This window comes from Neophocaena asiaeorientalis, unplaced genomic scaffold (genome assembly GCF_003031525.2).
Source record: "Neophocaena asiaeorientalis asiaeorientalis breed wild unplaced genomic scaffold, Neophocaena_asiaeorientalis_V1.1 scaffold340, whole genome shotgun sequence".
Classification (NCBI taxonomy): Eukaryota; Metazoa; Chordata; class Mammalia; order Artiodactyla; family Phocoenidae; genus Neophocaena; species Neophocaena asiaeorientalis.
Window position 1 is genome coordinate 2,949,808 of NW_020172733.1, and position 24,051 is coordinate 2,973,858.

Consider the following 24,051-nt stretch of genomic DNA (forward strand, 5'->3'; position numbering starts at 1 on the left):
TTTAGTTCACATGCATATGGAGTAAGGGCAGGAGATGAGGATGTGAAGATAACCAGGGGCCAGATCATAAAGACCATATATGTTCTGCTAAAGACTGCACTACTTTAATTTATGTCATCTAATTTAATCTTTATATCCATACTATGGTATAGGCATTAACACTTAAATTTTGTAAAGAAAATGACCAGGATAAATGATTTTTTTTTCACTTTAAAGTTCAAGAGCAGCATGATGGAGTTATAACTACATATTTTAAATCTATCTTTCATTTTATTATAACATTGTAGTTTAAGCAAAATAATTTTACAATATTTCCTTTTGAGGTAAACTACAGCAGTGCTTCTGGAACTATCTGTGGTGAAGGACCCATTTTATTTTCAATCTGCCATTCACTGACATTTTATGTAAAATATAATTACAAGTAATTATAAGAAAAACAAAATGAGAAAAGACATACGAAATACAAAAGTGTTGACAACTACATTTAGGGACACTAACCAATTAACCCAGTTGCTAATCTACTTGTCTTAGCTGGGCTGGTCTACCACGGTTTTGTCAACAGTGTCTTCTAAAAAAAAATCATCTACTGAGGGATAAGAATCAGGAAAAGAAAGCTCTAATCCTTTGAAATTCACTTTGGAAAATGTTATGCCAATCTGATGTTGCCAAACCTCATGAGGCATCCAAGATTGGAAAATTCTTCTGATATTAAGTTAAAACTGTATTCTTTTCTCATTTTTGGAAAAGGAGCTTAGAAATTACTCATGTAGCATATAGTTTACCACAAAACTCTAGCAAAAATTCAGCCAAGCTATGCAAAAAAGAATTCTTAATCTTATTTTTCTTAATCTAATCTTATCAGTCCCATCCATGACCTCCTATGGTTCCCAAGTAAAAATGGGGACAAGGCAGCCAGAATATTAACATTTAGATGACCTTATTCCACATTTTAAACCAGATTCCCATTTTATACAAGCACAAATTCAAATAAAATGGAACGAGGTAACTATCAATGACAAAACTGAGAATATAAATTTCTGGGTTATGTTTCCAATACATTTCTATGCCTGCACTGGGTACATGCAGACACTGAAAACAGAGCAATTTTAACCTCTATCTTCCATAGTTAATAAGGTATGGGGATTTATGTGCTCATTGATTCAATTGGTGAATAAGGTGAATTTTAGAGTACTCTTTTGGCAAACAAATACACACAGCAGGTTAAAATTGCCTTAAGAGCTAGTTAGTATCTCAAGAAGCAAACACTTCCATATCTACTAACTAGGACAACTCTGCCTTACAAATGCACACCATTGGTCACAAATACAGCAAAGAATGTGGTGGCATTAGTACAACCAACTGCCATTACTAGAAAAACCAACCATAACCATGCAAGTCACAATTAGTGTATTACATTTAAATGATATGTATTACTCTGAAGTCAAGTGTTTTTAAAAAATAATTTCCTTTTAAAATATTTATTTGGCTGCACTGGGTCTTAGTTGCAGCACGCAGGATCTTCGATCTTCATTGTGGCACGTAGAATCTTTAGTTGTGGCATGTGGGATGTTAAATGTTGTGGATATTTGAAAATATTTTTAATTATTTGATCAATACATACAACTAACCTGGAACAGAGAGAAACCAGCATATATTTGAGCTTCAGCAATCTTCTACACGTTCTAAATTCACAGGATAATTGTATAGTTACACATTATATGGTGTCACAAGTTTGTGAAGAATGTGCAAAGCTCCTTCTCTAACCTGTGATATGATTTAGACAATCAGGTCATTACAACCTCAATTGTTATGCAAAAAAGAGCTCCTATAATTTGTGAAGTTTGAGTTAAAAATAGGATGCAAAGATTTCATTAAACTCTATTGTTACTAACAATATCAAAGCTGAGCCTCAAAGGTAGTTAATACAACATACTGAAGTAGGTAGTCCCATGAATGCCAAAATGGTTAGTCAATCTGTTCATAAATTCAGCTCACTAGTGTTTGGGATATTATAAACAGAAGTGATTGTCTTCCCATTTTCAAACAGATGTACTGACGTGGATTAAACACAGATAAGAGTGAATTAATTCAGACAAATATCAAGAAAAATACAGCCAGAAAAAATGCTATGTTCTATTTAGAGAATGACTAATTCGTTATTTCTATGGTGTTGAAAGGAATTTCCCAGAAAATAATATTTTTTTCCAGAAAATAATAATATTTTCCAGAAAATAATAGATTATATGCTGTAGCAACAAACTTAATTTCAAAATCATTGGAAATATATATTTTTAATTTTGCATTTCCCAATCTGTGTTTCCATCATAAAATAATTTTTTCCAAAAATTGGATTATTTAATGAAGCTTTTAAAAAATCCTTTATCTTCATGTTCACCCTCAAAATTTTCATTTATTGTACCAGACAATATTTAGTTTAAGGAACACATATTTCCTTATTAATATAGTAAGTTTCTTAGGCTCATTGATCAATGCAATGCAAATCTCCCTCGATTTATGATAGGGTTACATCCTTTTATGCCCATTGTTAGTTGAAAATATCATAAGCTGAAAACATCGTAAGTCAAAAATGCATGTTATACACCTAAATCTACTGAACATCATAGGTTAGCCTAGCCTACCTCAAACATGCTCAGAATTAAATTAGCCTACTGTTGGGCAAAATCACCTAACACAAAGCCTATGTCATAATAAAGTGTTGATTATCTCAAGTAATTTATTGAATACTATACTGAAAGTGAAAAACAAAATGGTTCTGTGGGTACAGAATGTTTGTGAGTGTATCAGTTGTTTACCCTTGTGATTGCGGGGCTAACTGGAAGCTGCAGCTCCTGCCCTTCCCAGCATCACAAGAAAGGATCGTACTGCATACTACTAGGGCAGGAAAAAAAATCAAAATCCAAAATTCAAAGTATGGTTTCTACTGAATGTGTATCACTTTCACACCACGGTAAAGTTAAAAAAAATCATTAAGCCAAAGCATCATGAATCAGGGACTCTCTGTACAGGCAATATTATTTGGTGACGTTAAAAACAATTGGGTCTAAATACTGCCTTAATTTCTTTTCCTAGCAATGGGTTCATTCACTTCAAACCAGACAGATTCCAATTTATTACACACATTCACTATGAAACTGTATATTTCAGGCTTACCACAAGACAGCAGTAACATTCTAAAAGCAGAGGTATACACCTATAAATATAGAGACCTCAAACTGTCTCTTACAGAGATGCTTGTCAGTATGCAAACTAAGCTAATCAGATGCTCTGCTTTTTACTGCAACACTTTAAAAAAATACAGTAGAATTAAATATTTAAATGAAAAACATTTAAATTACACGGGTTAATTCAAAAGGAAGAAACCAAGCGAAAAAAACATCTGAGCCAAAACGATAAGGACATTTACATTTTAGCTGCTTCCAGGAGAGTTGGGACCTCCTCTACATCTTGGGCACTAGAGTTTTAACATCCAAAAGGGTGTAGGAAATGGCTCTTCTAACATGTGGAGGCAGAAGTTGGAACTGAATCCCTTCCAGAAACCCTAGAGCCTTACAGAGCTGTCCCAGCCCTAATAAAAGAGTAGAGGAAATGCCATACAGCACTCTGGGTAAGCAGAGATGTAATAGTTTATCTCTGTCAAGTGCTTGTTGTAAAAGAAGAAAAAACAAGGATCCTAGGAAAAATTAAAATTCCAGTTAAGATGTGAGCCTAGGGTTGTGTTATTCCAAGGCTCTTGTTCTTTCCTTTGGTTTATGCTGGCTGTCCTTTCTCAGAATTGTCTTTATATTTGTGTAGAGTAATAGAGTTTCCCTCTTAAATCCAGAACCTAAGCGTAGGATTCTCTATGTACACACGATTTCTACAACATTTATATGCATGTCACCCTGCCAGCCTTTGTAAACTCTTTTTTGGTGAGGATATGGTCTTTCTCTTGTTTTTTATGCAATTATTCTCTAGCATAGATCTCAAAGGTCTGCAAACTAGTGAACATCACAGTAAAACAGTGCAAACTTCAGCCCCCAGCTTCAGAGTTTAATTAGGTCAGAAACTGAATTCCAGTATGCCACGGTGTATGCTCCAGAGCAGAATTTCATTGATTCCCCCAACAAAATGCACTTGAGTTAAAAGGCATTGTTGCAATCACAAAGCCTGATTTGTGAGAAAGGATGCAGGTGGATAAGAATATTGGATTTGAGTACTGAAGTTACCTTAAGAAGAATCTTGATGTTACACTTGTGATTTTAAAAATAAGCAGTTGGGGGCTTCCCTGGTGGCGCAGTGGTTGAGAGTCCGCCTGCCGATGCGGGGGATGCGGGTTCGTGCCCCGGTCCGGGAGGATCCCGCATGTTGCTCATGAAGGGGCTCTGCAATACTTCAACACTGCACCATGTAAGCAGAGTCATCTATAAAACTGTATACTCAAGCATTACATATGTACCAAAAGTAAGATCATTCATTCTTTAATTGCACACACATTTTCATGAGCTGCAAAGATGAGATGAGTAAGTAGATGTAAGCACTGTATAGATCCTCTTATTTCATCTCTCCTTAACAGGCACCCCTTCTTACCAGGGTTTATCATGAGGTTGATAATTGAAATATTTATCCCTAATGTGACATAAATATTAAATAAACCCATCTGATAGACTGATTGAGATATAATAACATAGGTTGCCAGAAATAACTCTAGAATAAATTATATGCTAGGAAAACTTAAAGCAGAGACCCTGATCAGAAAGAAGCATGGAATAGAAGCTTTCTAAACTGCAATCATTTGAGCCACATTTTTTTGATTTTCTGTATCTAAATAACTCCTGAGCTATTATTTACCTAATATTTTCCTTTAAATTGTCTGTTTTTAATTTAATCAATCAACACCTTTTTCTCAAAATTTTGATCTCAAAACAAACAAAAAAGGAAAAAAAGAAAAACAAAAACGTTATTGGAAACTTCATCGTTCCAGTGGGGAGAGAAGGAGCCTGGAGCTGAGGCTCTGAGGCCGTCCAGAGAAAATCCTCACCCTTGAAGTGCTCTCTTGAAAGGAGCACTATACCCAGCCTCCATCTGGAGAAGAGGGCAGATCCAATAGTGGTCTGAGGGCCAGAGGGCCTGGAAGGGGCAGGGGCCCAAAGGCTCACAGGAAGTATTCAGCCACTGGCTTATTAAAGGGGATGCCCCATGTCCCTCAGGAGTAGCCTCAAATATACTGAAATCTTCCTGAAGATGCTTATCCAGCTCCAAGATAGCTGCCACATTCCCACAGTTGTAGCAGTAGTTGGGTGACAACTGAACAGTGAGCACAGTTTCACTGAAGTGCCATTCGTAACCTGTCACCAGGTGGTGGGCCCGGATCATGTCAGTGTCCTTGGTTGAATGGAACCGGGTCACCACATCACTGCAAAATAGGTAGCCGGTCCCACAGGGCTCACACACCATCCTGTTGTGTCTTGAGGGTCGGACCAGAGCAGGTCACACACAGTCCATCAAGCGGCACGTCTTGCTTTTGGTCAATCATCTATATCTAGTCCAGGGCCTAGATGGAGGTGGAGAGGCCCTGTGCACACAAAAGATCTTGCGATCATTGACGGCCAACAGGCTGAGGTAGTCAAAGATCTCGGAGCAGTAGTGCTACATGGTGACGGAGCCACATTGCACCGGCACTCAGCAGAGAAGCCACAGACATGGGCAATCTGGAGGCTACATGGTTGTCTGGGATCAGGGTGATACCGTCAGGATGGCCAACCTTAAATGCCAGCAGCAGGATTGTATCAGTGCCATAGAAATTATGATCCACATAGTCTCCCATGAAGAAGCAGTTGGTCTCAGGGATGTGGCCACCCTCTCTGAACAGCTCCCTGAGGTCATAGAATTGTCCCTGGCTGCAGCCACGTGCTGTGACTGGCAAGTCCAGGTTCTGCACTTTGCTCTCCAGCCTTAGTGCACAGGGCCTTGACTTCTCTCCCTTTGATGATCTTGCAGCATGGCAGCTGCTGGATCTGCTGGTCCAGGCAGCAGACCTTTGCTGTGGTCCACCGCTCCCCACCCCACAGGTCAGTGTGAGCTGTGGTGCACACAGGTCTGCGCCCCTCCCACTCTGGCTCCAGCTCTCAGGGTCCCTGCCTTCCTCCTTCCCTCTGCTTTGGCCCCTTGCTCTGCTACTCAGTCTTTCATCCTGGGTCTTTTTTGTAGCTTTTCTCCCTTCTTATCTGTAGTCCTCCCCATTTCTCTTGATTTCCATTCATTTCTTCTTCAGAATTTTTTTGGCGATTTCTTTTTTCTTTTTTTGTTCTGTTATTAGTTCACATTCACTGTCCTACATTGCACCTCTTGTTCAAGATATTCCCCCCAATGAAAAGTTAACTCTCTAAAAACTGTTTACCTACATAGGAATGCCTACCTACATAGGAAAATTATATTTAATAAAAATGTAATGTTATATATAAATGATAAAAATATAACTGACATTTACTGAGAACTTACTATATGCTAAGTATTTTTCTATTTGCTTTACACGAATGCACTCATTTAATCCTCTTAAAAAATACCTTGATCTAGACAGTATTTTATCCAGTTTATAAATAAGGAAATGGAAGCCCAGAGATATTGCCCCAAATCTGTATAGCCGATAAGTATTGGAGCCAAGATTCAAACTGTGACATTTTTACTTCAGAACTTATGCTCTTAACTTTACAGTATAATGCACCCAAAACATGTGGAAACTACTGTTATTAAATCTCAGGAACACATGTAATGCCTTGTCTCAAAGCAAATACTGTGGAGAACTATATTCCATGATAAATGGCTTCATGTAAGTAACAAGAAAACAAAAAGCACGTAGATGATCCTAAGTGGGTAATAAGGTAATAAAATTATAGTAAAAATGTGAATGTAATTGGTGAAACTTCATTTTGAATTTAAATGAAGGCTTTGAATTCTTTTGAAAATAAACAATGGCATGGAAATTTTCCTTTCATTTAAATTAATGAGTTTGGCCATGTTTTTCAATGAATCTTAAAAATAGAAAGTATGACACATTGTATATACATTCTTCTTTTCCTAATTACTAGTTTGCAAGGAAGAGGGTTTAATAGGTAATTAAAAATTTCAGAGATTTGAAATTGATTCTGGAAAGTAATTTTATACAATTGTGATTAACTTTTTCAACAGGGTGTATGTGTGCATGTGCAGGCATCTATCATCTGCAATCCCCTGGACCCAAGGAGGCACTGCCATTTTTCTGGGATGGTCTACATTCAATGTCAATAAATGTTGGCAAAATTTATGCCAGTCAAATATGGGCAAAATAATTCTATAAATTCTAATAGTAACACATGTTTTATGTACTTTAACTTGCAAATTATATAGACAATTTCCTGAAAGAGTATTTTCTTTCAATGACAAAATCTATATGCAGACTCTAGAAAAGGTGTTAAAAAGCTGAGTTAAGGGAGGGAAAAGGTGAGAACAATTATCTATTTTTAGAGCATAACAAATAATCATGATGTAAATTAGGTTCTTTAGAGAGGGAATAAATTAGCACTCAACTCTACATTACAGCATAAAAGTGAACTATGCTCACAACATCAGAAGTAAGAGAAGATGAACACAGCCCTTTGCTTGTCATCTTGGCTAGATCTGAATGTGCAGTGATGAAGGAGATTGATGGCTAGAGCCTAAATTTGTTTTTCCATCTTCATTCTCAGAACATCCTCATAGGAGAGTCAGTATGTATTGATCTTTCTTTACTAATGAGTTTTCTTATTGCTCTGCCTTCAGAGACCTTAATTCCTTGATATGTTATCACACTCCAACAAAAGAACAACCTAACCAAAGTCTAATAATTTTTTGCAATATGTGGGGAAAGTATGTTTACTTTAAAGAATTCTTGCTAGACTACCAGAAAATATTCTAACTTTCTAATAGAAAGTTGTTTCTACAAGGATGAGTTTATATGTTTTTGTCTTATTTTTCTAGACACAATACAAATCTAAGGAACTTTCTGAAGTTTGGAATTTCCTGAAGATGTGAGATTCAGGCAAATAAACAAGATTTGTCTGGGTCAAATGTGAAAACATGATTAGTTTCATGGTGACATTTTCAGTGTGCACACCAAGGATTAGGAGATGTATAAGGTAAGGAGCAAATGCCAAAGAGAGAACAATTGTGCTTTGCTAAACACTGCTTAAAGCATTATGCTGTTATTACATCTGTAACAGCTAGGGTTTGGAGCTCATATAAAATTATGAATTGTCCTGAGATGAATTAATAAGTGTGGGGGTAAGGAAGTCAGTTTTAAAGTATCATTTTGCAAGAAATTTAGCTTTTAATTATCAGTGACAAGGAAGAAAAGTGACAAAATTACCTCCTTCACCACTAGGTAAACTTTCATTTTAACAAATTTGAAATAGTTACACTTGACATCTAAAGCCTGAGTAGATGGCAGATATCTATACGGGGGATTCGATTCAAAGGCAGAAACATCTATATTTTCTACATACTGGAATGCTGTATTACCCAAATTTAAGCTGATTTTATACTATTAAACATATATTATATGCCTGGCAGTAAACACTGCAAGTAGTTTAATAAAATATTTTTCCATTATAAAAATCTATTACTAGAGAGTTAAATTTCTCATTGAACTCTGCACAAACACTTTAAAATTACTTCTTGTCTTTCCTTAGGGGATTAAAGATATTGTAACACGTAATCTGATTCTGTCAGAGTGTATCAGCCTGCTCTCACTTGTTTCAAACTTTGATATAATAGTTTCTTCTTGTAAGCATTTTTACTCTAATATGACGCTCATAATAAAAAAATTAACAGCTGAATTTCTAGGTAGCAAAAATTTCTATCATTATTTGACTCTAGCTTCCTGTTCACTGTTCTAGTTGATAATCCATAATATTTTATTTTTTACAGTTTAATCTTTTTAAGGGCTGTATAATCTGCCATCATATAAATGTATCACATATTATCTATTTGTATCTAGGTTTTCCTAATTTTTTCCAGCTTTATGGATATATAATTGACATACAACATTGTATAAGTTTAGGGTGTACAATGTGTTGATTTGATACACTTATATATTATAAAATGATTCCCACCATAGCGTTAGCTCGGACACCTCCATCATGCCATATAATTATCATATCTTTTTTTGGTGAGAATATTTAAGATCTATTCTCTTAAACATATAATATAATGTTGTTAATATAGTCACCATGCGGAACATTAGATCCCCAGGACTTATGCATCTTATAACTGGAAGTTTGTACCATTTGACCAACATCTCACCATCCTCCCCACCCCCCAATCCCCTAACCCTTGGTAACCACATTTCTACACTTGTTTCTATGAGTTCGCAATTTTATATTCCACATTTGAGATAATACAGTATTTGTCTTTGTCTGTCTGACTTGTTTCACTTAGCATAATGCCCTCAAGGTCCATCCAAGTTGTCTTACATGGCAGGATTTCCTTCTCTGTCATGGCTGAAATCTTACATCTCCTTTATCCATTCATTCCTGAAGCTGAATCGTAGGGAAAGGAGAGAACAAAGTAGAAATTACAACTAAATCTTCCACGTCTGAACATTTAAGAATATTTTAGAGATGTAGGGGGTTATAAATATTTCCATTCTCCTCATTTGGAAATTTCCATTTAGATTTAGGATTTATGAGCCCTTTTTCTCATTGTATATTTTATAGATTTTAAGTGTCTCACAGTTAAACTTTCTTCAGGAATTTGAAATTCTCTTTAGGTTTTCCTAATTAGTGGGCTGCCTATTAAAAGAAATACTAAGTTGAGAGGCTTGTGGTAGCTCCAGCATTTTATTAAAAATGGGCATGAAAGCATGGGTTTTGAGCACAAGTGATATAATTAAATATATGGAAATTCTAGGGATACTGCCATCTTAGTTGGAGGATTCCTTTAAAGTGTGTTGGAAACTATACCTGTTATCTAATTTACCACCAAGTAATTAATTAATGTTGACTTTTTTTGTTATTGTTAATAGGGAGGATGTTAGTAAAAAGCTTGGATGAGAGGAGTGTAGCAGGCATAGAGGTTTAGGTAAAGACAGATTTGAGCCCAAAAAACTAAGAATGGCTGGCACATATGACTTCATACTCAGCAGTGCATTTTATAAATATAAGCAATTATTTTTCGTAAGGAGACAAACCATAGTTAAATCCCTTTCTTCTGTCCTTCCTTCCTTCCTTCCTTCCACCCCTTTTTATCTCCATTCCCCACTCTCTTTCATCTCCCCACCATAGACAAAAATTTTTAAATGTTTAATGTATTGGGGCTCTTTTATAAATGTATATTACTTTTATGTATGCATGTATTTTCATTCACATAAACAATGTTGTATATTTATATATATTTACATTTATGCATATATCATTATTTCTTTTACCCCAAACTATATTTATGAAAGTATATATATTTTGAACTATGACATATATACAGAGAAACATGCAAAATGTACAACTTGAAGAATGCTTACAAACGAACACGTGAGTTACCAGCATCCAGATAAAAAAATATAACATTATTAGCACCACAACTGCCCCCTAATGTCCCCTCCCGGTCACTTCCTCCCATCAAGGGAACCCACAACATGACTTCTTTTTTTCTTAATATTTATTTATTTTATTTATTTATTTTTTGATTGCATCAGGTCTTCATTGTGGCGCACTGGCTTCTCTCTAGCTGTGGCCTGTGGGTTTTCTCTTCTCTAGTTGTGGCACTTGGGCTCCAGAGTGTGTGGGCTCTGTAGTTTGCAGCACGTGGGCTCTCTCGTTGAGGCACCCGAGTTCAGTAGTTGTGACGCACAGGCTTAGTTGCCCTGAGGCATGTGGGATCTTATCCCCGATCAGGGATCAAACCCAGGTCCCCTGCATTGGAAGGTGGATTCTTTGCCACTGGACCACCAGGGAAGTCCTGTGCATCATGACTTCTAATACCTAATTAGTTTTGCCTATTTTGAACTTTATATGGTTGGGATCATGTGATATATACTCTTTGGGACTGCTAAACATTATGCTTCTGAGATTCATCCACGTGGTTGTTTAGCAGTTTTTCCTTCTTTTTTATAGTTTTCTATATTATGAATATACCATACTTCACTCTAATCTTGTTGGACTTTGAGATTTTCCAGGGCGGGTTATTACTAGCAATTTTACTTGTGCATATAGTTTGGTAAACGTGCAGGTATTTCTCCTGTCTACATACTTAGGAGTATAACTGCTGGTGCATCGTGTACAAGTTCAGCTTTAGGAGACATTGTCAAAGAATTTTCTAAAGTTGTTTATTGCATTATCCTCTCATAAGTGTGTGTGGAAATTTCACTTTTGCTAATACTTGGTACTGCCTGCTTTTTGATTGTATCTACTTTTGTGGCCATAGCAGTATGTCATTATGAAGTTATGAACAACTTTATTAAGGTATGATTGACATACAATACACTGCACATATTTAAAATATATATTTTGATACATTTTGATAAATGTATATGCCTGTGAAACCCATCATTGCGATCAAGGTAATTAACATATCCATCACCCCTAAAAGTTTCCTCATACCCCTTTGTACCTGCTACATCCTGTCCCTCCTTTTCTCCCCTTCCCCCACAACGACAACTGATATCTTTGTTCCCATGTACATGTTTTTTTTTTTCTCCTTTAGCTGCTTCTAAGATTTTTCTGTTTGTCTCTGGTTTTAAGTCATTTGATGTGTCTTGGTTCTATTTCTTCATATTTCTTGTGGTGGACTTTGTTGTACTTCATGAACTGTGGGTTCATTATTTTTATTTAATTTGAGAAATTTTGGCCACCATTTCATTAAATATTTTTTCTGGCTTCGCTCTCTCTCTTCTCCCTCAGGGACTCTGATTACACATATGTTAAGCTGTCTGAAGTTGCCCCATAGCTCACTGATGATCTATTTCTTTTTCTTATTTCTTTCTGTGTTTAATATTGCACAGTTTATTGCTACACCTTCACATTTTCTCTTTCTTCTGCAACATCTAATTTCCTGTTAATTCCATCTGGTTTATTTTTGTTTCCTGAAATTTTTTCTGTTTAGAATTTTATAATTTCTATTTTGTTCATTTTTATTTTATTTTCCATATCTCTCATTAACATACTCATGTCTTTTTCTACCTTCATAACCATGAAATATAGTTATAAAAGTAGTTTTAATATTGGTTTTTACTAACTCTATCATCTGAGTAATTTGGGGCTCTGTTTCTATTGACTAATTTTCTCTGCATTTCGGATATTTTTCTGCTTCTTTGCACACTTGGTAATGTTTTCTTTTTATTAGTATTATTGAATGCTAGGTAGTGTGAATTTTAACTTGTTAAGTGCTGGATATTTTTGCATTTCTCTAATTTTTTTTTTTTTTTCTGGAACTCAGAAACAAGTTTAACCCTTTTGAGGGTTTCCTACTAAGCTGTGATGGGCATGACAAGAGCAGCCTGCATTATAAATGTCTATCCAAGTCATTCATCTGTTTTTCTGTTGGGTTATCTACTGTTTTCTTAATCATTCTTAGGATATATATTCATTCTACATATAAGCCATTTATTGAATATATAGGAAATATCCTCTTTCACTCTGTGGCACACTTTTTTAACTTTCCCTCAATCAAAATGCTGTTTGCTAAGAAAGACAATAAATATTTCCCTCCCAGGACAAGGCTGTTTGCATTGTAACAGGGACATAAATGGTTTGTCAAAGGATGAAGGTCTAATGGTAGAATTTCCGTTAGCAGTTCAGTGTGTCAGGAAGTTCACTGTAGCCCATCCTGGTATCTCTTCAGTCATAGCACAATCATGATATCTCCCTTGCTTATTGCTGGGATTGATTAGAACCTGTTATAGAAAAGGAAAGACCAGCTTCCATATGACATGTGTTTGCTTAGAGTGGGCCCTGCAGATAGAATTAATAAAAAAAAAAAAAAAATCTGGAAATCATTCGCCAAGAAACGTCATAAAATAAATGCAGTCTTCCTTTTTATTAAAAGCATACTTTTAAAGGTGAATGCATATTCAGAGATGAAAATGACTATAGGAATATTTTCCTAGAAATATGAATCATTCAGTGCTTTGGCTTCTCATTAAAAAAAAAAGAAGAAAAAAAAGAAAATGAATCTTTCTACTTAACAGCATTAGAATGTGAACCTGTTATATCAGCTATTTGTGTTTCAAAGGCAAAAGGGTTAATTAAATAGCTTCAATTTAATCACTGTAAATTAAGTAACTTCTGTCTCTTTGTCCAGATAATTTCCAAATATTTATTATCACCAAATCATAAGGACTGGGAAATTGACCTCCTTATTTTTCCCTACTTTCCATCCCAGATAACACTAATTCATTTATCTTTTCAGAAGTAATTACCTACTATGATACAAGACACACTAAACTAAACACTAACTCTCCCCCAAAGGAGTTTATAGTCTAGAGGAAAGAGGTATGAATCCATAGGCAACAGACATCAGTACAGCCTTTCAGTACCAGTTACTGGTGGGTCTACCTCGTTAGGGACCAATGCCTGAAGGAAGAGACATCTAATCTGACTTTTGTCTAAGATTTTTAAGTGTTAAATCTTAGCATGTAATGAAGTTAATGGAGTCTCTCTAAGCCAGGATATTGTTGTCTTTTCCAAGTAAATGAATATTGTAGATCTTTAAGTATGACTGTGTCTGATGTATGTGTAAGGGAGAAGGATGGGGGTAAAGGAGGAGGAGGGAAGAAATCTGTAGAGAATTAACTAGATTCTTTTGAAGAAAACTATACAAAACAGAGGAGTATATTCCCACCAGCCATCATCATCCTTATCATCATCAAAACTGCTGTTTATTGAGCTTCAACTCTGTCCTGGGTGACCTACATGCATTGAAATCTGGTTTCCATAATGAAAGGTCTTTAAGGTCTTGCAGATAGTAGCTAGCAGAGCAAGAACTGGATTCAAAAGATACACTCTTTCCCTTCACTAGGGTTTCTCAGAGATTTATAGGTACAGTTTAATCCAGTAAACTGGAAATAAGGGAACCACTTAATTGCTTGAACTTGATAGCACCCATAAGAGACCTGCATTAAGGCTCAGACAAGTAGAATCTCTTCTATCTAGAAATTAAAGAGCCGCTGAAAATATTGGATAATTTAAAGAAGACTGGTAAAGCTGTAATACAGAAACTTCAAGTGGCAGGGCCTAGAAGGAACACCCAGAGATTACATGGGAGAGGGTGGCTGGCGAACTGCCTGGAGGAGTTGCTTAGTGCCTTCATCAAATTAGCTACCCACAGTTGTAATATCTTCACTCTTGATAGTTTGAAGGGGACCAGGATATGCCACCCCCAAATATGCCACTTGGGCATTAGGATTATTTTGAGCTGAAGGCAGCTGAGAATCAACACACACACAAAGAGTTCTCTGCTCTGCCTAAAATGAGGGCATAAATTTTCCTTTGTGGAATGTGCCCAGGAAGAGGAGACTGACTAATCAGCAGAGACAGAGTCACACAGAGATAAATCTGTATGAAAAAAACCTTACTAAAATAACCGTTGCCTTCCATTATATTTATTCCCCTGTGGAGTCTTCCCAGATGGATTGATAAAGTTAACCCCTGTGACACTGCCCTGTTACCTCACCATCAACCAATCAGAGGATTGTGCATGAGTTGAACACATACCCTGCAACTCCCCTCCCTCAACTTGCCTTTAAAAATGCCTCCCTGGAACCCATCAGGGAGTTTGGGTCTTTTGAGCATTAGCCTCCTCAGACTCCTTGTCTGTCACCTTACAATAAATGCTGTGCTTTCCTTCACCACAAGCCTGTGTCTGAAGATTGGCTTTACTGCGCAGACGGAAGTTTGGTTCAGTAACACGAGTAAAGGAAAACTATTTTTCCTCTGCCTCAGTCTATACCCTAGATTTTTTTCACTCAAGTGGTAACATAATGTGGTGGGAGAAATGTCTGCCTAGGAATTGAGATACTTATCAGTCTTGACCTGAACTTTAGTTACCTCTGTGACTAAGTTAAAAAAGATTCTATTACACGTCTTTGTGCCTTAATTTCCTTATCAGCATGATAAAAGGATCAGACTAGAAGAAGGTGGCAAATATCAAGAGTATTCAGTTCATGACTGGAGGGCTTGGTCAAAGATTTAGAAGACACACGTGTCATGATTAATTGCTAACATCTATAGTAGGCACTGGAGTTGGCTGATTCCGTATATATGCAGAATATATGTCATCTGTGGAATAAAAAATGGATAAAACCTCTTTTACTTCCAGCGTTCAATGAATCAGTTTGTACCCTTTAATAGGTTGTTGACACAGGTTGGGAAAATTCAGCATGCTTCAAATTCCATCAGAAGAAAAAAATAGGCAGATGCCAGAAGCAATGATACAATGTTTAGGGGAGAAATGAAATCCTTTTTGAGTCTTGGGTGGTCAGAGAAGCAGCAATCCAAGATCTACCAAGGATACAGTTTTCCACTGCGCACTTTGTTGTCCAAAAACCGTGTCTGAGTGCTACAGATGCCTATAACAGTATATAACTAACATATAGAGATAGATAGCCCTTCTGTCTCAATTCTAATGTTTAGGTTAACTGGCTATCCTGGAAGGAATATCCATGTATCTATGAGGAATCTATTTAATATTATCAAAGACTTGGTTTTAACAAACTGATCATGGATGTTTGGTTTTTCCAGTGTGAAAAAAGTTGAATTCATTTCAATATGACCATCTTTGTGACATGTTGGCCTTTGAAGTTTAAGAAACTCGTTCCCACATAACTTAAGTTTAATGCCACCTCTTTTCTCCCAGTTGCCAGTGTAATTTATGTAGAAGGGGACATTAAAATAAGATACTCAGGGCAGACTTGCTTTCATTTACATAATGTCCATCTGGGGGGTGGGTTGGGGGGAGAGCATTAAATCAATTTTAACCTGTTTGGGCTTGCATACAAATAATGTGCAGGCCTGTTTGAAGAGAATTGTTTTTGAAATTTGTAAAAGAGATCATATGAAATGCATTACTCAATTAAGTAAAGGAATTTATATTTTAGTATAGAATACTGTACCATCTGCTGGATGAATATAACTAATTAAATTTGACTTGGTATGTGATTCGAACAAACAGTTGAAAAATGAAAATTCTATAACGAATTCCTCGGCAGCACCTGAAATGATAGATACCCACTGGGAAAGATTGCAGCCAGCCCTGCTCAGGTTGCAAGCAGACTTTCCATTGTCTGGCTGCAGTATGCATAATGTTTGCATTAAAAAGCAGGTCCATTTCAGTAACTGCTCACCAGCAACACAGAAAACCCAAATGCAGTGTTTGTCTGCTGTTTTCAAAGAACTAAAAACCTAACAGGATAAAATCAAAATGATTGCAAAGCTTCCCGGCCCACAGAAAACAATGACTTCGTTCTAAAGTATACTGCCAAAATGCCTGTTTAAGAAGGGGCAACCAAAACAATCCTGTACAAAATAGCCATTGTTTGTAAAACTGCAATTAAGTTGAAATGCAACAGTGACAAATCAGGCTAAAGCCATATAACTCTTTGGTCTTGAATCTGAGGCAATCAAAGGTAGCTGTCTCTATAGGTATTGGTTGTACCTGTCAGATGGAAGTAGTATTATGTCACCTTGTCAGGAAACCTATTAGGGGAAACTAAAGGATTTAGACAGTGCTTTATACCAAATGTATAAACTTACCTATATAGATACTAGGATAACAAAATGTTTAGTTAAGAGAGAAACATTTCTATGGAAACATGATTACTCAGTGTCAACTACTGAAACATCACGCTTGACTTTTTCACTTTTCCTCCAGATGTTCTTACTCTGCGTTGACACAGCCTTGGTACTTTGTATCAGCCAAATGCATCATTGATTGAGCGCCCACAAGCTTTCTGTCTTTGGTAAGAACGACGTCTTTTGAAGATCAGTCATCATTTCTCCGGGGAATTTTTGGCAAAATTAATACATTTTCATATTTAAATGATGTGTCTTTTTTTTTTTTGCGGTACGCGGGCATCTCACTGTTGTGGCCTCTCCCATTGCAGATCACAGGCTCCCGACGCGCAGGCTCAGCGGCCATGGCTCACGGGCCCAGCCGCTCCGTGGCATGTGGGATCCTCCCGGACCGGGGCATGAACCCGCGTCCCCTGCACTGGTAGGCGGACTCTCAACCACTGCGCCACCAGGGAAGCCCTTTAAATGATGTGTCTTTAAGAAAAATAACAGTATATCATTTTCTTTTTTTTTAACATCTTTATTGGAGTGTAATTGCTTCACATTGTTGTGTTAGTTGCTGTTGTATAACAAAGCGAATCAGCTATATGTGTACATATATCCCCATTACCCTCCTCTTGCGTCTTCCTCCCACCCTCCCTATCCCACCCCTCTAGGTGGTCACAAAGCACCGAGATGATCTCCCTGTGCTATGTGGCTGCTTCCCACCAGCTATCTATTTTACATTTGGTAGTGTATATGTGTCAATGCCACTCTCTCACTTCGTATCATTTTCTTAAAGGGGCATTTCAAAGCATTCCTTCGTTTGTTCAAACAGTTGAATGAACAGTAGCATTTAATAAGAAGGAGATGAATGAGTGCTGCTGGCTCTGGGATCCATAAACAGAGGAGAACTGGGTCGAGAAGCGGATCTATATAATTTGGTGATAAATGCTTCTGAGTAGCATATGCTTCCACTTTGGGCTGATGGTGTTTAATGAAGCACTCAGTATCATCACACTTCAGAGGAGAGTTAGGGCTGGACAGAAAAGAAAGCAGGTTTCCCTAAGAAGCAGGAGTTGATCCCAGGAGCGCCTAGATGAGGACAGAGGTTTCTCAAGTTTCATTTGTACAGGAATTAAGAATCCACGGGAAATGAGCATTTTGGAATTAACTAGCTCATTCAAATACAGACGTTATTTTCCTATAACCATTTCCCGTGGTATGAAAATCATGGTTATCTTGGGGGACTACATAAGTCAGTGGAATTCAAAGTAACCTGTTGACATATGGGAATGATAGGAACACATGTCAAATCGAAATAAGAAGGAGCACATGAAATAAATCACTGCATTGAAATGCAACAGTGACAAATCAGGCTAAAGCCATATAACTCTTTGGTCTTGAATCTGAGGCAATCAAAGGTAGCTGTCTCTATAGGTATTGGTTGTACCTGTCAGATGGAAGTAGTATTATGTCACCTTGTCAGGAAACCTATTAGGGGAAACTAAAGGATTTAGACAGTGCTTTATACCAAATGTATAAACTTACCTATATAGATACTAGGATAACAAAATGTTTAGTTAAGAGAGAAACATTTCTATGGAAACGTGATTACTCAGTGTCAACTACTGAAACATCACGCTTGACTTTTTCACTTTTCCTCCAGATGTTCTTACTCTGCGTTGACACAGCCTTGGTACTTTGTATCAGCCAAATGCATCATTGATTGAGCGCCCACAAGCTTTCTGTCTTTGGTAAGAACGACGTCTTTTGAAGATCAGTCATCATTTCTCCGGGGAATTTTTGGCAAAATTAATACATTTTCATATTTAAATGATGTGTCTTTTTTTTTTTTGCGGTACGCGGGCATCTCACTGTTGTGGCCTCTCCCATTGCAGATCACAGGCTCCCGACGCGCAGGCTCAGCGGCCATGGCTCACGGGCCCAGCCGCTCCGTGGCATGTGGGATCCTCCCGGACCGGGGCATGAACCCGCGTCCCCTGCACTGGTAGGCGGACTCTCAACCACTGCGCCACCAGGGAAGCCCTTTAAATGATGTGTCTTTAAGAAAAATAACAGTATATCATTTTCTTTTTTTTTAACATCTTTATTGGAGTGTAATTGCTTCACATTGTTGTGTTAGTTGCTGTTGTATAACAAAGCGAATCAGCTATATGTGTACATATATCCCCATTACCCTCCTCTTGCGTCTTCCTCCCACCCTCCCTATCCCACCCCTCTAGGTGGTCACAAAGCACCGAGATGATCTCCCTGTGCTATGTGGCTGCTTCCCACCAGCTATCTATTTTACATTTGGTAGTGTATATGTGTCAATGCCACTCTCTCACTTCGTATCATTTTCTTAAAGGGGCATTTCAAAGCATTCCTTCGTTTGTTCAAACAGTTGAATGAACAGTAGCATTTAATAAGAAGGAGATGAATGAGTGCTGCTGGCTCTGGGATCCATAAACAGAGGAGAACTGGGTCGAGAAGCGGATCTATATAATTTGGTGATAAATGCTTCTGAGTAGCATATGCTTCCACTTTGGGCTGATGGTGTTTAATGAAGCACTCAGTATCATCACACTTCAGAGGAGAGTTAGGGCTGGACAGAAAAGAAAGCAGGTTTCCCTAAGAAGCAGGAGTTGATCCCAGGAGCGCCTAGATGAGGACAGAGGTTTCTCAAGTTTCATTTGTACAGGAATTAAGAATCCACGGGAAATGAGCATTTTGGAATTAACTAGCTCATTCAAATACAGACGTTATTTTCCTATAACCATTTCCCGTGGTATGAAAATCATGGTTATCTTGGGGGACTACATAAGTCAGTGGAATTCAAAGTAACCTGTTGACATATGGGAATGATAGGAACACATGTCAAATCGAAATAAGAAGGAGCACATGAAATAAATCACTGCAAAGCTGAACACATGTAGGTAGAGCTGGCCAAATTAGACTTCAGGAAAACCAAGAAAAAAAACAGAATGAGATAAATGCTTGAGGTTAGACTCAGGGGATACAGTCATACTCCTGAGGTCAGAAGAAGCTTCAACATACAACCTGAGCTATAGGATTTGAAGGTATTTACAACAAAATTCCATCTAGCAAAGCTGTCAAGCCTGATTCTCTAATTGTGTATTTGTTAAAGACACTTCACAGGCGATCCCTGTTAAGCTGACCTGCCTGTTTACAATACGTGAACACTTAAGAATGATTTTATAAACATATATCATTTGCCAAGGTTGAAAATCTCCAACATGTTTTATAAATATGTTATCCAGGCATTATTTAAAAACTGGAACTCTTGCCCTGGTGAGAGGATTTCTGGCAGGTATCTGTGGGATTTCCTGTTTTTCCTGTTCTAACATCGTCTGAGTAGGTGATGACCACATGTCAGTCAGAAAGAATGGTGACTTGCACCTGTGCTCCTTGGAAACACGATCCTATCAGACTGGGGCTCTGGACCTTCTGTCCAGTAGCCTGTCTGAGGTAGCACTGGCCGGAGAAGAATCTTGTCATACTTTTGAAGTTTCCCTTTAAATTTGTTTTGAGCCAGTCTGTCAACAGGTGTATGCTTTTTCTGCCAGGTAGCAGCAGTTAAGCCCTCAACTGCTATTTCCTTGATTGCAGAGGGGGAGGAAGAGGTGAAGATGTACTCACCAAGCACAGTTTAGGTTAGAGGCCGATCTGGGTTTCTGTAAGGAAATGATTTTAACCAGTTTGGCAGTTGATCTGATTGAGAAAAATGGCACCAAGTGACATTTTTCTGGTCACAGAAAGGTAATGTGGAACAGAACCTTAGAAAGAACTGTCATTGAGACCCACTCTCCCCACAGAGACTGGATACAGCCATTCCTCTCCTTGCTTAAGAGGTTTGAATTTAAATAATAGAGACACACTTTAGGTTTTTATCATTAAGTATTTTAAAACTAGTTTCTTAGAGAGATCTTTGGTGTACACATTTAATTTTTAAAAATTATACATTTTTTGGAGTTGATACAATTCTGCTTTTCTTTTCTTGACTTGATGTGACTCATACACCACCATCTGGGAAGCTCTATCAGCTGTTGCACTTCCCTGACCCATGTTGGTTGGTTTGTTAAAGGCAGGAACTGAGACAATATTAATAATAATTACAGCTGTTATTTATTTAGCACTAACTCTTAATGTGTTCCATGCACTTTGCCTGTATTATCTCATTTAATCCTCACAAAACCACTCTGAAATAGGTATTATTGTTATTTCCATTGTACAGCTAAGGAAACTGAGGCACAGGAAGTATAGTTATTATTAGAGTATTCCTTTTCATCTTTCTAACTCCAGCTAACATAATTCCTAGAACAGAGTGGTTATATGTTAGGATTACGTTGTAACCTGCCTCTGGTGTCCTGCTTTCAGTCTCAACTGTGGGTCCTACCTTACTGACTTCAACTCACACTCTGAGTCAATTGTTTTAAGACAATTGCCCTTAACCCTTAGCAAAAATAACAACTATTACTCAAATCTAATCTAATATGTATGATATTAGTATATTTCTTAACTTTCATTCCCCGAATTCATCATCTCACTTTAAACAATACCGATTGCTTGATCACTTCATTCATTAGTTCATACGTTTAACAACAATTCATTGAGTGATGAAACCAAAATGTGGAGTCAAGACCTCACTTTAAATCTGGTTTCTGCCGTTTACCAGTTATGTAGTCTGAGACAGGATCCTCTAGCTAAAAGAGCTGGATCTTTGGATCCTCTAGCTAAAAGAGCTGGATCTTTGGAATCAGACAGATCTGAGTTCTTAATTGCTGACCTCAGATCAATTGTTTTAATTTCCCTAAGCTTCAGTTTCTTTATCTGTAAAAAACAGGATTATTGGGAGGAGAATTAATATAAGCAGAGTGCCTAGCATTGGGCTGAGTACAGAGAATGTATACATTAAATTGTGCCTATTGCTAATATGTAACTTTTCAAGGAGAACATATCTGTTGAGTCAAGGTAGATGCAAATTGATTCCCAGGGAAAGGCAAGAGTGGTGTGACCAGGGTTCCAGGGTCCACCTCATGTCCCTGCCCACCCCTCATTTCTGTTCCAGGGACCCACTCTGTCCTGAAGGTGCAGAGCTGGGAGTGAGCAAATGGTGGGGAGGCATGAATTAGAAGGAGATCGCCCAGTACTCCTCCTGACTGGCCTATCTCTGCATCCTTTTTCAACTTCAAAAGTAATTAGCACGTATTTCTTCACACTAAGCAGCTGTGTGGGGCGTTTATCGATAGTGCAATCCAACTCTGAGTAGAAAGTAGGCATTGCGGTCCTCAAAGATCATTCACACGGATTTGACTGATTATGAGGATGATTTTTGACATGTACAGATGTAGAAATTATCGGTGCTTCTTACTTGAAGAGAGCCAGGTGTCTGAAAAGCCAGCCATGAATAGTCATGCATAGAAAGATAGAATGAGAAAATTTAAGGAGAAAAAAAAACCAAAATGAGATACTACGTTTTTTTTCTTTCTTAATGGTCTCTGCTTCAGAAAATATGTAATTGATCAAAAAGAAAACTTAATTTCTCTCTCACTTTATAAATACTGTATTGTTTTGTATAAGTATGTTATACGACGATAGTTTCTTCTTAGTGTTCAGTATTCTCTAGGAGAGCGGTCTCCAACATTTTGGCACCAGGAACTGGTTTCATGGAAGACAATTTTCCACAGACTAGGTGGTGGGGGTGATGGTTTCCAAACTGAACCGTGCAGGCAAGCTTCAAGCTTTTGTTCTCATTCAGTCCTCTAACAGGCCACTGGCCAAAGCATAGTCAAGGCCAGCATCACTTTGGAAAGAAGTATTAAGTAGTTTCTTAATACTAAGTACATTAAGTACTCTGTCCATAATTGGGGCTGGAGGATGGCACTGTCAAATTATGTGATAGAGGGTGTGTATATCTAATCCTGATATATGATCCCTATCCATGTAAATAAATTCTATTGCTTTTTATGAGTTTCTTGTTTGTTTGTTTTTTAATCCTTGCTGAACTCTTACCACTGTAATAGTTGTTGTCACTTTTGGGTTTTCAAGGCAGATAATCAGATAATTTGTATATAATGACAGTTTAATGTCCTCCCTTTCAATGCTTATACCTATCATTTCTTTTTTCTTTCCTTAGAGTATTGGCCAGGACCCACTCTGTTGAACAGTAGTGGTGATAGTGGGCAACTTGTCTTGTTCCAGATCTTACAGGGAATAAGTATGATGTTTCTCCATTAACTATAATGTTTAATGTAGGTGTTTTGTATATAATCTTATCAAGTTAAGGAAATCCCCTTTCATTCTTAATTTTCTGAGAGTTTTAACCATAGTCATTAAATTCTATCAATATTTAGATAGTTGAGATAATTATATAATTTTTCTCACTTGGTTGTTAATGAGGTTAGTTACAGTGATAGAATGTCTGATGATTATCCTATAATTCCTATTTGAACTGTATTAATTTTTAAATAACCTGAAAGTTAATTTCATCTGTGTTCATTAGTGAAATTAACCTATAATCTTTTTTTTTTTAGAAGATGTTGGGGGTAGATGTTTATTAATTAATTTATTTATTATTTTTGCTGTGTTGGGTCTTCGTCTCTGTGCAAGGGCTTTCTCTAGTCGTGGCAAGCGGGGGCCACTCTTCATCGCAGTGCGCGGGCCTCTCACTATCGCGGCCTCTCTTGTTGTGGAGCACAGGCTCCAGACGCGCAGGCTCAGTAGTTGTGGCTCATGGGCCTAGTTGTTCTACGGCATGTGGGATCCTCCCAGCCCAGGGCTTGAACCTGTGTCCCCTGCATTAGCAGGCAGATTCTCAACCACTGTGCCACCAGGGAAGCCCTTAACCTATAATCTTTTTCTGTCATTTTTATTGTCTTTATTCCATTGTGCAAGATTATGCTAGTCTGGTAAAATGAGCTAGGTAGCTTTCTCTTACTTTTTATCTGAAATAACTTACAAAATAAGACTAAATTTTCTTTACATGTTTGGTAGAATTTACCTACAAAACTACCTGGGGCTGAAGCTTTTTGGAGGTAGAGATTTTTGATTGCTGTTTCAGCATCTTTAAATGTCTTTGGACTTTGTGTTGTTTGCCCTCTTTCCCACCTTTCTTTCTCCTCTCCTCTTCCTCTTTGTCCTCCTTTTGCTGTAAACTCACATCAACTTTACTTAGCTTGTAAAGACCAATTCTTCTTTTACAGCAATCTTTACCAATTCTTTTGAACAGCAAATACATTTCTTAGAGAAATATCAT

General features: G+C 37.4%; 1 pseudogene; it reads right to left on the bottom strand.

Moving 5' to 3' along the window:
• Positions 1–5,152: 5,152 nt before the first annotated feature.
• On the bottom strand, positions 5,153–22,076 carry LOC112396650 (serine/threonine-protein phosphatase 4 catalytic subunit-like; annotated as a pseudogene).
• Positions 22,077–24,051: the final 1,975 nt, after the last annotated feature.